General features: G+C 43.0%; 1 protein-coding gene across 3 annotated transcripts in view; it reads right to left on the minus strand.

Moving 5' to 3' along the window:
- The window catches only part of diaph3 (diaphanous-related formin 3), a 361,935-nt gene that overhangs the window by 276,064 nt on the left and 70,485 nt on the right, over nt 1-15,386 (minus strand). The gene's annotated exons all lie outside the window — the stretch shown is intronic.

Raw genomic sequence — 15,386 nt, forward strand, 5'->3', positions numbered from 1 at the left:
TTCTAACCTCAAACTCTCACACTGTCCTTCTGTGACACTCTCACCCTCGGCATTCACTACTGTCCTCATTTCACATAGCCACGTTTTTTGGGTGTGTTTTTTTTCCCCCTCGCCCTTTTTGGCATAGGTGCACCAAGAATCATCGAATCGGCCCAGAGCTAACTGTAGATGAGGCGAAGAAGTGAAAAGTACAAAAGAAGTAGCAATGCCTACAAAGCAGATCAGAACGCTGTGAAAACTGTAAATAATTCAGAGCTAAGACCACACTGACGAGTTCAAAAGAGCAGACCAAAAGAACAAATGATACAGATTGAGCACATTTCTTTCGAACAGTATGAACGAGTACAATAAACCAGCCCCATGACCTGGTAACCTCAGCAGGATTTCCACAAGATCCAAGCTTCCAGTGAGCTTCAAATTACTGCATAAATGACTGTATTATCTTAAGGCAAGGCTCGAAATTGCTCCCGAAATCTAATCTGTGCGACCTCGAAATATATTTGGGAGCATTTGTGCCAGTGAAAATAATTGTTGCGGTGCGACCTTTTTTTCCAATTCTCTACAAAATGTTTTTTTTACTTTAATGCAGATTTTAGATTGGTTAACATTAGCCGTCAATCACTCCCTTTCCCTGCGCTCTGCTGTCACGTGACAGGGAGATAACTAGCGCGATGATGAAGAGAGAAGACGAAAAGAACACAGATTTCTTTTCCAAGTTGCCTATAGAGAGAATATCAGGCCCGGACTGGCCATCGGGAGCACCGGGAGAATTCCCAGTGGCCTGATGACTGATTTGACTCGCTGCCCTGCTGTTTAATTATTTAATTATTTTTTACCTTTATTTATTTTTATCGTTATTATGGTGCATCCTATGAACTCAAGTGATCCTTTCCAACTCCCGCATTCCATAATATATGGATAGTAAACCCCGACTCTGTTAGTTTTGACTTGTGAGGCAGGCATTCTCCTCAGCTCCGGGGAACGGTTTGGACCAGAGTCATCACTGCACAGAGCGAGGATGGGGAGGAAGCGGCCAGCTGGAGCAGAGAGGGAACGGGCACGCAAAAAGAAAACCCTCTAAAAACAAGTGGCGAAAATGTAACAGAATTACCGACAAGTTCAGGGCTTCAAATGCAGCTCAGTCTCCTCTATAAACACTGTAGCGTTGTGTTCGCTAACTATGCTAATCAAGTATTAACCCCAGTTTCACTACTAACAAACAGCACTATTACTATTACGCCACTCAAAAGATGCTAAAGGACAGCAATATCTACTGTATAGTTATAATACCAAGTCACTTAGAAGAAAAATATCCAATGTACTAATAATGTGTATTTAGGGAGTCCTCAACGTTATTAATTAAAATGTTGAAATCACAAATACAGCAACGGCAAACAACAGCAGCAACAAACACACTTTTCCAAGCTATGAGTCATAAAAGGCAACATCATGTTCAATATTAGGATTTTTCTAAATAGATATTGTTATGATATAGTTGGTACTGCGCCAAGAGATATTTAGGCAATTTAGAAAATTAAGTCTTCATATATGTGAGGTATATTTTTCACAGTAAGGTGGAGAGAGTCAACCTGGCACTAGCTCTGGTGCAGTGGTCACACTTCAGGGTCAAGCCAAGATGGCCAATAGGGGTAAACTCTTTTGTTTACCTCTTCTGCATTTAATGTACTTTTATGAGTGAAAAGTAGAGCGTTACTGCCAGCTTTGCACTTCTGGTGTTTAGTAAATGCTTGGCATACCCATGTAAGCGGATATAAATTAGGACTGCTTCACTCTCTCTAGGTTGTTTGTTTATGTTTTTATGGGATGGCCATAGTGTGTGTAATAAATTGTCAGTGGTTTAAAAATTTGTTGTGGGTGTATGGGGCCTGCATGTGTGCGAGACTCCCGGTCTGAAATTATGTCCCAGTCCAGCCCTGGATAACGTAACTACTGGAGTTGGTGATGGCGATCATGTGGATCCACCAGCTGAAAATTAAAAAATAAATAAATTTTTTTTAAAAAAGGCTTACAGTGTTCAGAGAGAGTGGCGAAAACACTTCGAGTGGCCCCTCTATGGAAATGGCTCGATGCACTGCGTTCACTGTAAAACCTTTGAGGTTGCAGGTAACACTGTGTTCGCCACTGAATCCACAGATTCAAGCACAAGAGCTTGATTAAACATGGGGAGAGCGCCAAGCACGTGAAATGCCAAGACAAGTGTGTGAAAAAGAAATCAGGATCAGGTTCGACTGGTGAAGCTTTTAATCGCCGAGATGCTGCCGGCCGTTACGCTCAATTGGCAGAGCTGAATGTGAAATTTAACACCAGCACCACGGTAGATGCCTCAGCCTCGGTGAAGAGATGGATGGAGGAGGGACAGCGCGCCAGAAGACCAAATTTAAAAATCCTGGCCGCAGGTTGTGTAAAGCCCCAGTGGTGGTAGGGTTTTTAAATAAAATAAATCCGTTCCATCTATCTATACTTAAATAGATATAACTATATATACACAGCGGGGGAAATAAGCACTGGACGTGTCAGCATTTTTTTCAGTAAATATATTTCCAATGAGGCTATTCACATTCAATTTTCACCAAGCATCAGTATTAAGTCAAGAAATCCACACACAAAGAATTCACAACATTAAAGTCCATAAATGAAGTTATGTGTAATAAAGAATAATGGCACAGGAAAAAAGTTTTGAATACACTATCTGAAATGTATTTAATACTCCGTGTAGAAGCCTTTGTTTGTAATGACGGCTCCAAAACGCTTCCTGTATGAAGAAATTAATGGGCCGCAGTATTCAGGTGTGATTTTGGCCCATTTTTCTAAACATATCGTCTTTAAATCTTGTTCAGTTGGATTCAAGTCAGGTGATTGACTGGGCCATTCTAACACCTTGATTTGAAACCAATTGACAGTTTGCCTTGCTGTATACTTTGGATCAGTGTCCTGCTGGAAGGTCCACCCACGTCCATTCATCGTTCCTTCAATTATATGAAGTGACACCTTGGTAACGAAAAGCCTTTTTATAGACCATCAATTTACAAACCCAGCTGATATTAATTTGCACAGACAGGAGGTATAATTACTTACGGACTTTGCTGGTTCCTTGCCTTACCTTGGAGAACTGCTTTTTCTTAGCGTGTTCAATACTTTTTTTCCTGTCTCATTCCACAACTTTATTTATGGATTTTAATGTTGTGAATTGTTTATATTTCCAGATTCCAGATTTAACTCTTTGAAGTTGGGAGCACCAGTGCTACCAAGTAAAAAAGTTCATTTCGAGCCCTGTAATGATGAAGCAAAGCAAGATTAGTCACTGTGGCATGTCAAACAAAAAGTGCCAAAGTACACAACTTGTGATGGCCTTTATACAGAAAATAAAATTGGCAAATTCATACCATAAACCAATTCTATTGTCATTGAAGTGTGAACTGGAAGGACATGGAAGATTCAGGACATAGCGGTCCAGGCTTACAGCTGGTCACAGCTACACAGGGCAATCCCACCAGGATTTCTCAATCGTGAAAATTAAAGCCAAATCAAGGAAAACGCCGCAATATTCGCAGGAGCTTGCAAGAGGAATCGTGTGACATCACGACACACCTTCAGCCAAAGCCCCCTTCGATTCAAGTGTGTGAGTACAGATAAAAGCTCTCACTTATCCAGGGTTGAGGATCTGCGTGCAAGCCAGTTGGTGGGGGGTATGTGCCAACACGGTACATGGACAGGATAGGAAAAGGCGTTAGATCGTAAGATCTCCTTTTACAAGGTGTGGCAGGTTTAGCCTTTCCACATCAAGTTCCTAATTCGGTCCATCTATGACATCCTACCAAGTCCATCCAACCGCTTCAGCTGGGGAAGGTTGAATCACCTTGTGCCTTAGAAGAGGAACAGTGGACCACATTCTCATCTGCTGCCATAAAGCTCTGGATTAAAGTCACAACCACTGGTCACATGATCAGATGCTGAAAGCAATTGCTGACACTATCTGCAGGGCCAAAGACCAGTGCGAGCGCCTCGGACCAGCAAGGCAGGCAATTGCCTTTGTCGGAGCAGGAGAGAAGCCCCAGGCAGCAGCAGGGCTCATTGGGACAGTACATAACTTTCAAATGAGGGTGGACCTGGGGAAGCCCCTCCAATTCCCGGAGGACATCACAGAGACCAGACATAGTGCTGGTTTTGGAAAGATCAAAGCAGGTGGTCATGCTGAAGCTTACAATGCCCTAGGAGAAGAGGATGGGGGAATTAAGCCAAGCATGCAAATCTGGTGGTAGAGTGCCGGAGACAGGGGTTGAGGGCATTGTGCAAGCCCATAGAGTTGGGCTGCAGAGTCTTCTCTCTGTCTCTGTGCATCGCAGCCTCCTCGGAATCGCAGCCATGCAAAAGATGAAGGCCATCAGACCCACTACAGAGGCAGCAGAGAGGGCTTATAGATGGCTGAGGATCAAAAGGAACAGTCATTGGGTGCATGCTACTTGGATAAGAATGATGTATGTCCTGGTGTCATGTGTTAATGCATGGACAGTTGTGGTTGTGTCAGGCAGACATATCATACAGAATCCGTGTCACTGAGCATCTGACATGTTGGCAAGGCTGAAAGATGAGCGGCGTAATCCGTGGAACGTATGATCACCCCCAGCTGGGTTGCCTGGGGAAATGTTTCTTATATTGAAAGACCCAAAACATCCAATGACCCCAGGGTACATCAATGATGATGTGTTCAAGTGCATCAAGAGATTTATATATTTTAAAGACTTACATTTCAGCGCCTGAAATCAGTCGATTGACTCTCTTTTCGGGATCGACTTCAACACGAACCAAAAGCAAGATGGATACTTGAAGACTCGACATATACAATTTTACCAAATTTCCCCTTAGAGATCAATAAAGTGTCTATAATTTATTAAAAATACATATCGCGTATGCTATGAAACCTTACGCTATTGTCCCACATTATGCGTTTTGAAATGAGAAAACCGAATCCTTCATTTGAGACCATGGTCAGTCATTTTTAACCCATCGAGATAACCCATCGTACAAACTACAGACTAAAGTAGTATTCCGTAATGTTTTCACTCCCTTTGTTGAGGTGGAAGTAAATTAATAGGCATATGTTAGCGAAACACAAATTTAAACACACAGCGAGACACAAGGTCAGTTCAGATCCGTTATTATGGTTTTCATGGGCCCTGCGCTCTAATGAGGAATGTGATGATGCGTGATACTTTCTGTTTTCCTTGTAAAGGATTGCTTTATCTATAGAAGCACTGGCCAGGAACAAATTAGTTTGTTTCTACTTCACGGGGAGAAATTACATTTCCTATTAAAATAAAACGCAAACCTTTAAAGTGCATGGAAGACAGAACATGAAATCAACACAAAACTGTTCCCTCCCCAGGGACACGAGTCTTTTTAGAAAAGGTTTTAACTGTGTATACAGAGATTCAGATTTTATATAGGGTAATGACCTTATGGCATTTGTAGGAAAAGAAAGCAGAAAGAAGTGTACTTCTTGAGGGATTTGTGTAGGGGGAGACTACAAATGAGTAAAATGAGAGAGCGCGAGAAAGAAAGAGTGCAAGAAAATGAGAGTGAGAAAGTCCTTTTGTGAGAAAAATAAAATAAAAATAAAAAACCTGGTCTTTTCGAGTCTTCAACTGTCCAGTTTGGGTGAGTCTGTGCCCATGACAGCTTCAGATTCGTGTACTTGTCTGACAGGAGTGGAACCTGATGTGGTTTCTGAGATGTGGTCCTCTGCTGTTTTAGCTCATGAACTTCAAGGTTTGATGTGTCGTGCATGCGGAGATGCTTTTCTGTTCACCACAGTCGTAGTGAGCGCTTACTCGAATTACTATAGACTTCCCGTCAGCTCAGACGTGTCTGGTCATTCTCCAGTGATCTCTCTCAACCTGCAGACCCTCTGCTCACAGGATGTTTTTCGCACAATTCTGTTGTGTGAGAAAATCCCAGAAGATCAGCGGTTTATGAAATACTCAAACCACCCCAACCATGCTGCGGTTAAAGTCGTAGGCTTTTTTTCTGATGGTTGATGTGAACATGAACCTAAGCTCGTGACCTCTTCATATCAACGTGGATCCTAAAAAGAGTCGACCGACTAATACCAGGCGTTACAACCTAAAATTAACTCGAAGGTTTTGTAATTGACTATGCAGACACAAAATGAGTCAGAGCTTGCACAAACACACACTGCTGTACTTCCGACCAAGAACCAGAGAAAAAGAAAGAGTTTTACAGGCATGTCCCTCAGCCGTTTTATACTTTTATTTTGTTGTGCTTCGGTTTGTTGTGGTTAATTATGTGCGGTGTGAAACCAAATCAAAACAAAACAGCAAACAAGAAGCATCAATTTTGTTGTGATTGGGCCTCTGCAAACAGAATAATTGGTGTGGAAGCGCCCTAAGACCTAATGTGATTCACGACAATAAAATATTTTTCTGATTATTGGTTCTTAGAAGTTCTGTGTAACGTCACTAATTGTTTGTTTTTTGCCTTGAGCTCTCTTTCCGTTTTATTTTTACCTGCAAATGGTCTCCTTTTAAAGCAAGAGCATATGCGCAAGTAAAAGGTGAACACGTTCCTCGGTTCTAAGCAGGCCATTTCACCACAGGGCTGGTCAGTTCCATCCTTTTGCATAATGCACTTGGCCTATAAGCTGTTCCCTCTGCCACCTACGCCATGGGAGACTGAGGTCTTAATCACTAGGCACATGAGGTACAGCTGCTCCCAGCAAAATAACTCTCCCCTTGAATCTTTCTTTCTCCCTTGCTCTTGCATTACTCTCACTCTCCCCCAATTTCTTCTGTCATCTCTTCCCTTTTTTTTTTTTTTTTTTTTTTAGCAGACATAGAATTCCTTTGTCACCATAGTGACTGCTTTTGTGACAACAGGGAAGCAAGCATTTGGCTTTTTCTTTCTGGTCCACCCCCCCTGCTATTCCTATGTTTATTTCCTCTCTATCAGATGATAGCAGGTGATCTGAGTATGCTGGAGGATATGCCCACAGAACAAGCCATGTATAAATACTGCTGAAATACATTTCCTGCTTTCGCAGTATGCATATAAAACAAAAGACAAAATTCTAATCCACATAACTTTGACTATTCTCAATATATGCTCAGGAGGTTTTCCCACTAGCCTGCTTAGTCTCATGCCTGACCGCACTGTATCATTCAGATAATCCAGTACAGACTTCTAAGACTTTTAGACTACTTTTAACAAAGCAGAACAGTGTGTGGGTGGAGAAGAGAAGGCAAGTTCAGAATAAAAGTTATGCTCGAGTTGTAGGTGTTGATGACCTGTCAATGCTTTTGGCTACATTAGAAGAAATATTTTATGTTCCTGGCGTTACGTCACCGACATCTTGACTGGGGCTGATAACGGTGGAGGACGGATAACTGGTAAAAACGGGCAGAAGTAAATTATTCCCTGTGTCTTCCTCTCAGGTAAGTGATTGAGAAAATAAGCTCTTTGCAGGAGGCTTCAGTGCTCACCAACCACACACCCACACCTGCATGCTGGACACCTGCTATTTCACAATCTGTCTTACGGTGAGGAACATGGCTGCACTGTCGTAATATCATGGTGGAACTCCTTCCTCCTGATTGTATGATGCCATGTTGCCTCAGCGCACTATGATGAGCAGGGATAGTATATCTAATGTGTTTGGAAAAAAGAGGCAGAGTGGGTGTGAATGAGAGAGATCGAGATGTGCTACTGTGTTTGTTTTTGTACAGATGGGTTCCTGTGAGAAGCTTAATACCCTCACTGGCACTGCGTTGTGGTCCAAACACTCAAATCCACTAGATTAACACAACTGTGCTTCCTTCAACATATGCAGTCATATTTTATTTGCACAACATATTTAACAATAGACGTCGGCACAAAGCCTTACGGAAATCAGAAAAGACTTGGATGCCCAGTGAGCAAGCCTGAGGAGACAGTGGGGGAAAAGAAAACTGAGACTGCATGATGAAACCATGAAAGGAACAAGAGGCAAAAAGGAACCCATCTCCTTCTGGGTGACACCACAGAGTGGGATTATACAGTACTAAAAGTTCTATGTATAGCACACTGCAGCCACCATCATCACCACCACCATTATGACCGTCTTCCTTATTCAATGAAAATGCTGAATCATTGATCGTGTTTGACTAGAATGCAGGCAGCCATAGACATAGAGAGTGGATGGATTTTATATTGCTGGAAGCGTAAGAACTCCTGCAGATGACATGTTTTTTTTTTAATCCTCAAGTCTGACCAAACCCGCCAGCTCCCACTGAAGTTATGACCAATCCCACCAGCGCCCACTGATAGTGACCAATAACGTCAGCTTCCACAGAAAGTCTGAACAATCCCGCCAGCTCTCAAAGAAATTATGACCAATCGCCCCAGCTCCGACAAAAAGTCTGACCAATCCCGTCAGCTCCAAAACACATTTCTAGTTTTACCCACCGGTAATTATTTTATAGTGAATTTAATTGGTTTATTTTAAATGGAGCTGTTCGATGCGCCCGTCCCCACACTCTGACATGCAAGCACCTCCGCAAGCTTTACATGTGCAGCAACCACAACTCTAGGGTTAGCCTCAAAATAACAGCAGCATAATTAATTCAAGACAACTTTGTTTTAATATTAAACTAATAGATTAGCAAACGCCATCTGAAATTGAACCGACCCACCCGCAAATATTTGATTAAAATTTCGGGACAGACGGAAGACATTCGGCTAGAAAAGGATCGCCAACAAAAACAAAACGGGAGAGGACTGTGCAAGCCACTCCACTACAGCTTCAACACCTGAGACGACGGGAATAAATCAGGACTGTGATCAATACTATGACGTAAGTAAATTTTTCTAATACACCAGAAGAACACCTTCAGATGATATCAGGACTTTTCACAAGCTAGTGATGACGATGATGGAACAGCACACCAGTCAAATCCGTCACGTCAGAAAACGTATTGTGTCGTCTGTACACAGCATCCAGAAACGGCAGATAAAAGACCCTTTTTGTATTCACAACCAATTTTAGGATCGGAACGATTAGAAAACATAATGAAGGCAGACTACGTTAAGAATGAGGCATGTGTAAAGACTAGAATGATCAAAGAATATTGCCAGAGCTATGCACAAAAATGTAGTTTCCTGATAAATTTATATTCATCTAGAGTTTGTCCACCCCAGTGCTCTCTTTGTCTAGTCCTGCCCTGCATGCACTCACTGAGTTTTTAGTTGCACACCTCTATCCTGCAGCCTTCCACAGTCTCAGTCACGAAGAGAGAGAGGCCATTCTTCTTAGTGAACTGGATTATAAATACCACCAACACGGGGCCAGATCTACAGGGTGTCCGAAAAGTCTTCATACATATTGGATGGCGTATACCAGCACCACGCCGGTTGCGCCTTCGCCAGTGGAAGTTGGTCTGGAAAAAACTTCCAGTCTTTCTGAATTCGTTAATAAGTTTGGCAACAGCGTCGTGTGTGTGTGATGTCCTCGCCACGCGTACTGTTAAAGTCTACTGCAACCTTGTGACAGCTTCCCATTCCCAGGTGTTAATCCCACTTACGTAGAGTCTTCTGGCCCACCCTGTATATTATTTGCAACGAACAAAACAGCCCCTCTTTGTGCTGGCTCGACCCTGCATGTCAAACCAGTAATCTGATCTCCAGATCCAATCAGACCTTTACAAACATGCTGTTTGGCTGCACCAAAGAAGCAACAGGACGGCCTCGTGTTCAGCAGACGCACACAGAGAAGGAACTCGGATAAGCTCGCAGTGGTTTGTGTCAGGAATCAAAAGTACTAGGATAAACAACCTGCGGCATGCCCTGGGTTACAGACTGTGCTGTCTTGTAGAGCTAAGCCCTCGCAACCAGACAACAGGCCAATTAAACCAACTCTGAATTGGTTATGATATTAATAAAGCTTGAAGCAGAGCTGCTCAGGTATCTGTAGTATTATCCTGATAATGACTGTGAGGCTTTGCTTTGATGATCAAATTATCATAAGGCATGTTATCGAGTGCTTTGATAGCCAAGACAGAATTATGGACAAACATGTTTACAAAGACGCCCTTTAACGAGCCTCTAATTAGTTGTAATAGGTGAGTACCCGATGGTTAGTGAGCTAGCTGGTTCAAATATAAAAGTGCCGAATTTGTTTGCCTATAAGTTTAATGCATTTTCTTTATTATGGGATGCAACTTGCCACGGTCTTCCCACCCATCAGAACGGCACGCAAGTAAAAGGCTGTCCCAGCTGAAGCGAAGTATAATTCATAGAAGGAGAGAGACTGACCCCTACTGTCCAATCACAACAATACCACCAATGGAGCTTGGGGACCAGGACAGGGACGGAACACAACTCCTCTGGGACCTGACCCCAACAGCAGGACGCATCACCGTGCTGTACACAGGATTTAAATCAGTGCCCTGCTCAGAACCAGAGCTGTATTTTATAAAGATGATGAAACAGCAAAGGTTAAGAAAGAACGATTTTTTTTCTTTTGTTGGCACCAATGACAGCATCTCTCTCTCTCTCTCTCTCTCTCTCTCTATTCTCCTGTGCTCTGTAATGCTGCCTATAATTACATGCAAGCAGAAAATAGCAGCTAGTAAGCAAATGTCAGACATGCTTAGGGAATTGATCAGCCATTTAAAGGACAGGTCACTGATGCCTCCAAAATGTCAGTTCCTCTCCTGCCCAATCAGAGCCCAGTGCAAAAGAGGGCAAAAACATCAAACATCCAATCAACCTGTTCCGCTTCCTGTAGTCATGATAATTAACGGCCCGTTAGGCCAGAATGTCACAATGTTGGTCGTTCATAGCCAAACACGTGCCTGCCTGCAATGATGTCGTATAATGTTAGCATCATTACATCGTTGTGTAAATGTCATGATAAAGCAGGCTCGAGGACCAGAACCCTCACAGTGGAGTGATTCTGCAATGTACAGACAGCTTCATCAAACACTGTATATAAATAGCGCCAAGTTTAATTCCGACCCTTCAGCTAAATACGGCTTGTACAGAACAGCGTTTGGCCTTTCGTCCGGAGATCACAAGCTCGAACCCTCATGATGCTACAGTCATCCGTGACCGGGAGTCAAGACAGCAAAATTGACCGTGTTCTCTGGGTGGGAAGGAAAACGTACTCTCTCTCTCTCTCTCTCTCTCTTTCTCTCTCACTCCCCTGTCAGTCAGAGTGACTCTAGCCAATCGTGGGTGTCTGAGAGCTCATGCATGCAGAATAGGACAGATCGCGCTCTTCTCCGAGTGTGTTACGCTGCCCTGAGGCGCTGCATGAGCAGTACTTCGAAAAGATGCGGAGGTTGGCTTCATGTGTCCCGGAGCTGGGAAGTGTTTGCCCCAGCCCACCCTGGTTGTGCAATAGGGGCGAGTTAGCTAGTGAGTGGGTGGGAATTGGCAAGACCAAATTAGGGAGAAAATGGGGGCGCCTTTAGTGAATTTCTAGTGACAAACAGTGACTTTTTGAGCAGACCTTAGTGGCTATCGTGTACTCGATACGGTTCTGCACCTCAAATCACAGCTGCCGATTATACATGTTGAGAGAGCAGATTCGGCCCACTCGCCAGCAGCGAGGAAAGTCTGACCGAGCTGCGCTCACATGCAAACATGTTTGCTCCTGTTTCCAAACAACCGATCATTGATCATCATTCCAAAACACTTTTCACAGCCACTCTTACAAGTTTATAAAAATAAAAAATTTAAAAAGTGCTTCAGGTTTTTCAGAACCATTTCCTGTACATCTTTATCCTGACTACTCAATACCACTGCTTCATTTTGTCCGCATGCTTGATGCAAATTATTTGTGAACTATTTGCGTGTTGTAAATATGCAAAGAGTTAGTTTGTGGTGCCATGACCAAGTGTGTTCAGAAAATCTTTCTTCTTCATGCAACACTTTTGATCTGCAAAAGATAATTATGATTCAGTGAATACGCAGTTTAGCCCATGACGTCATCTGGCGACTAAACTAAACTAAAGTTCAGCAATTAAAACTGGACAAATTACGTCCCATCTACCTCCGCTAAACCTATTAGCATTGTGTCTCAAATCGCATAACTTGTGTGCTATTTTAGAGCGCTATTGAATTCTAACACTACCCAGGTTTTCTATTACCGTTAGTGTCTGAATTTTTAAAAAAAAAAAGGTCTGTCGAGTACCAGTCACCTGGATTGAGTGATACTTTTCAGTGTAAGGTCAGAGGTTTCGATTTGAGACACGGCTCATGAGCTTGTCGGCGTGTTTAACGTTGCTGTACATAAAAAAATCGCTCAACATTTCACGGGTCAACGTTGGAACCTGCTGCACAGAGACGTCGTAGCTCTGACATGCCGGCTAGTGAAGGCTGTTTTTAAATATTCCAGCTGTACATAAGATACACAGCGAGTGTGTGAATACCGCTCACATTGCTGCGATTTTGCATGCCAAGTGTAAACCAGGCACCTTGTGCTTAGCAAGCTAACAGACACGAGCCCAGCGCGCTCAGCTACTTTGGCTTTGCTGCATTGTGCTTAAACGGATCGCATCGTTCACTAAACAACCAACACAGCTCATTAGGCAACCCAATTTAAACCAAACATCTCCCCTGGCCCTTTAAAATCAAATTATCCAAAAACTCCTAACAAAAAAAAATGATACTATTTAACAGCGGCACTGATTGGGCCGTGCACCAGGGTGGTCAGTCCACAAAACACGTGGCTGTCTGCCCCGGTCTGTTCTTACAAAGCCGCTTCTGATGGAGGAATCCCCAAGGTTTGTGCAACTCATTACGAGCCAAATCATCATTACGCACCCAATGCTGAAAGGGATGCACACAAACACACACGGGCTACATTCAGTCCAGCCAAGCAAGCTGTAATGATCATGCCCCAAGCTTGTACTGTTCCGGAGGCCAACGCTGGCCTCAACACACCAAAATCCTGGACTGACCATTTGGCATCACCAAAGAATTTGTTCTGTACTGAATAAGCCTATATTCATAACCCTCTGCCCTCTACATTAGGCAAAGCAGCAGAAGATTCCAGCTCCCTAACATGTAGATAATCACTGACGTATTGAACATGCCAAAAACTGACGAGATTAACACGCGTCACAGCTCGCACACTTAAAACCAGTTTGCTGAAAGATCTAAAGGGGGAGAAGGCTGGATATTATTACTCTTAATTTTACACCCTTAATTTTAAATCTTAGCACTCCATATACACTACTTTACACGACGTAAATCCTCGATAAGGGTTTTTGCTTTATTGTGTATCATTACGGCATGCACTGTTTATCAAACTCAAAGAGCTACTGCTTTCTTCGGGAGATAGTTTACTGGGTTGTTTTTGTTGTTGTTGTTGTTTGTGTGGGGTTTTTTTTCAGGCGAATTTGTGCAGAGTGGGTTGGGGCCAGGCATCACATGCTGGTAATCTGTTGGTGGAATAGCCACATGGGAGCATTTCAGCACTGAGTCACAATTACAGTGCATCTCCACAGGGCTAATGGATATCCAAAACCTGCAAACAGACAGACAGACAGCGCCACTTTTGTTTTCAGAGAAAACAAGTTCTAAAAGCATGTGAAAGTGAGACTTCCTAACGTGCGGTCCTTTCCCGGCTTCCTTCTCGAAACACTTTGGCGGTGATAAATATAAAGGCTCTATAGAAAGACCACGTCTGCAGATCAGCTCAGTGTGTGTCTGCGTGCATTATTGACACACAGTCCACGTAGGCACGTCTCTATTTTAGGCCTTTAGCGGCCACATTAAGCGGAAGAGCCGAAGGAAAGGATGCTGAAACAGCCCTCTTCAACAACACAAAGGCTAACCTTAATGCATAATGCAAATGAGGACAGGAGTGCTGCGACTTTCCTTTCAACCTACGGATATAATTAAGAGCTCCAGGCTTGACGATTTGGGCCCACGAGAGGATTCCTCTCTCTTCTCTACCACTTCTTCATCTCGCTCTCTCCCTCGGTCTCATAATGTCCTGATCGTGTGTATAAAATCACCATCTTGAGACGGCACTAATCAATGTCCCTACAGGACCCGAGTCGCTTTCATCATGTCAAACTTGGGGATTAGTCTGTGATCTATGTTCAATTACATGTGGACAATCCTGAGAAAGGAACTAAAATCACTCTAATATAAAGAGAATTTTTAGAGGTTTTATTTTATTTTATATGAGAGAGCGAGATTCAATCCTGATGAAGTGAACCAAGCATGCCATGTATTTTGGGTTGCGGGCGACATTTGGTCCGACAAACAAAAGAGAAAATAAGTGTTGGATACGAAACATGTTTTAAACTAGTAATTTATTGAGATTTATTGTTTATGTTCGGGTGATTTCTACATGCCCTTGGCAAAGTATCATTTAACTTAACATGGGTTTGTTTGTTTTTTTTGCATTTTGGTTTGTTTAATTATGTGCAATGTGAAAACAAACCGAACCAAAGTAGAAATTTCGTTCTGATTGGGACTCGACACTAATAAGAAAGAACGCACCCTTAATTTATTAACTCTCACCTATGTATTGGTGTTCTAGGTTATTGAATGGGCATGTCGACCGGCTCGAATGTCCGTTTCGACCAAAAACAATCACTAGCGGGTGTGGAGGTAGAAACGTCTTTGACAGGAAGTCATTATCAAACGGTCTTTCAATCTATTACATTCTATTAAGACACAACAAACGGAGGGAGCAGACTACAAAATATGGCACACCTCCGCATTCCTGGCCTTCAGATATTCTACCACTCGAATCACAGGAACATGTAAAGGAGGAGGCAGGGGACCGGAGGAGAGGACGTGGTCATAGTCCTTCATGCTCTCTGCTAGAAGAGGTAAAGCAGAGCGAGAGAGAGCGAGAAAATGAAGCTTCTGGTTGCCTGCTTTAAACCAAGCAGCAGCAGACCACCAACGTTTGGGTAAACTGTGCAAGCAGAAAGCAGGCATCAGCAACAAAAACATGCAAGAAATGAAACTCAGCAAAAGTCTTGAGCTCCTGACCAAAAGTGGCGTCCGTGTCCTGACAGAAATACTGCAGTGCAGAAATCCAGAGATGCACAGGCACATCTAACGCCAAGCTGCAACTATACAGCACCATCTAGAGGCCATTAGAGAAAAAGATTTTCGTGCAGGTTTAAGGAACTGCAAGGAGAATGACAACCTTGTCAGGACACCTTCACCAAAAAGAGGCCATTACCACAAGCTGAAAGAAATACTTGACCATGTCAGAAGAGCAGGTCACACACACTGAAGGAAAATGTCAGAAAATTTAACTGGAGGTGGTTACTACTCTGAAACTGATCATCTTCCAATAAAGTGTTTTGTTCCAATTACATAAAAAAATTTTTTTACAA

This window comes from Ictalurus punctatus, chromosome 10 (genome assembly GCF_001660625.3).
Source record: "Ictalurus punctatus breed USDA103 chromosome 10, Coco_2.0, whole genome shotgun sequence".
Taxonomy (NCBI): Eukaryota; Metazoa; Chordata; class Actinopteri; order Siluriformes; family Ictaluridae; genus Ictalurus; species Ictalurus punctatus.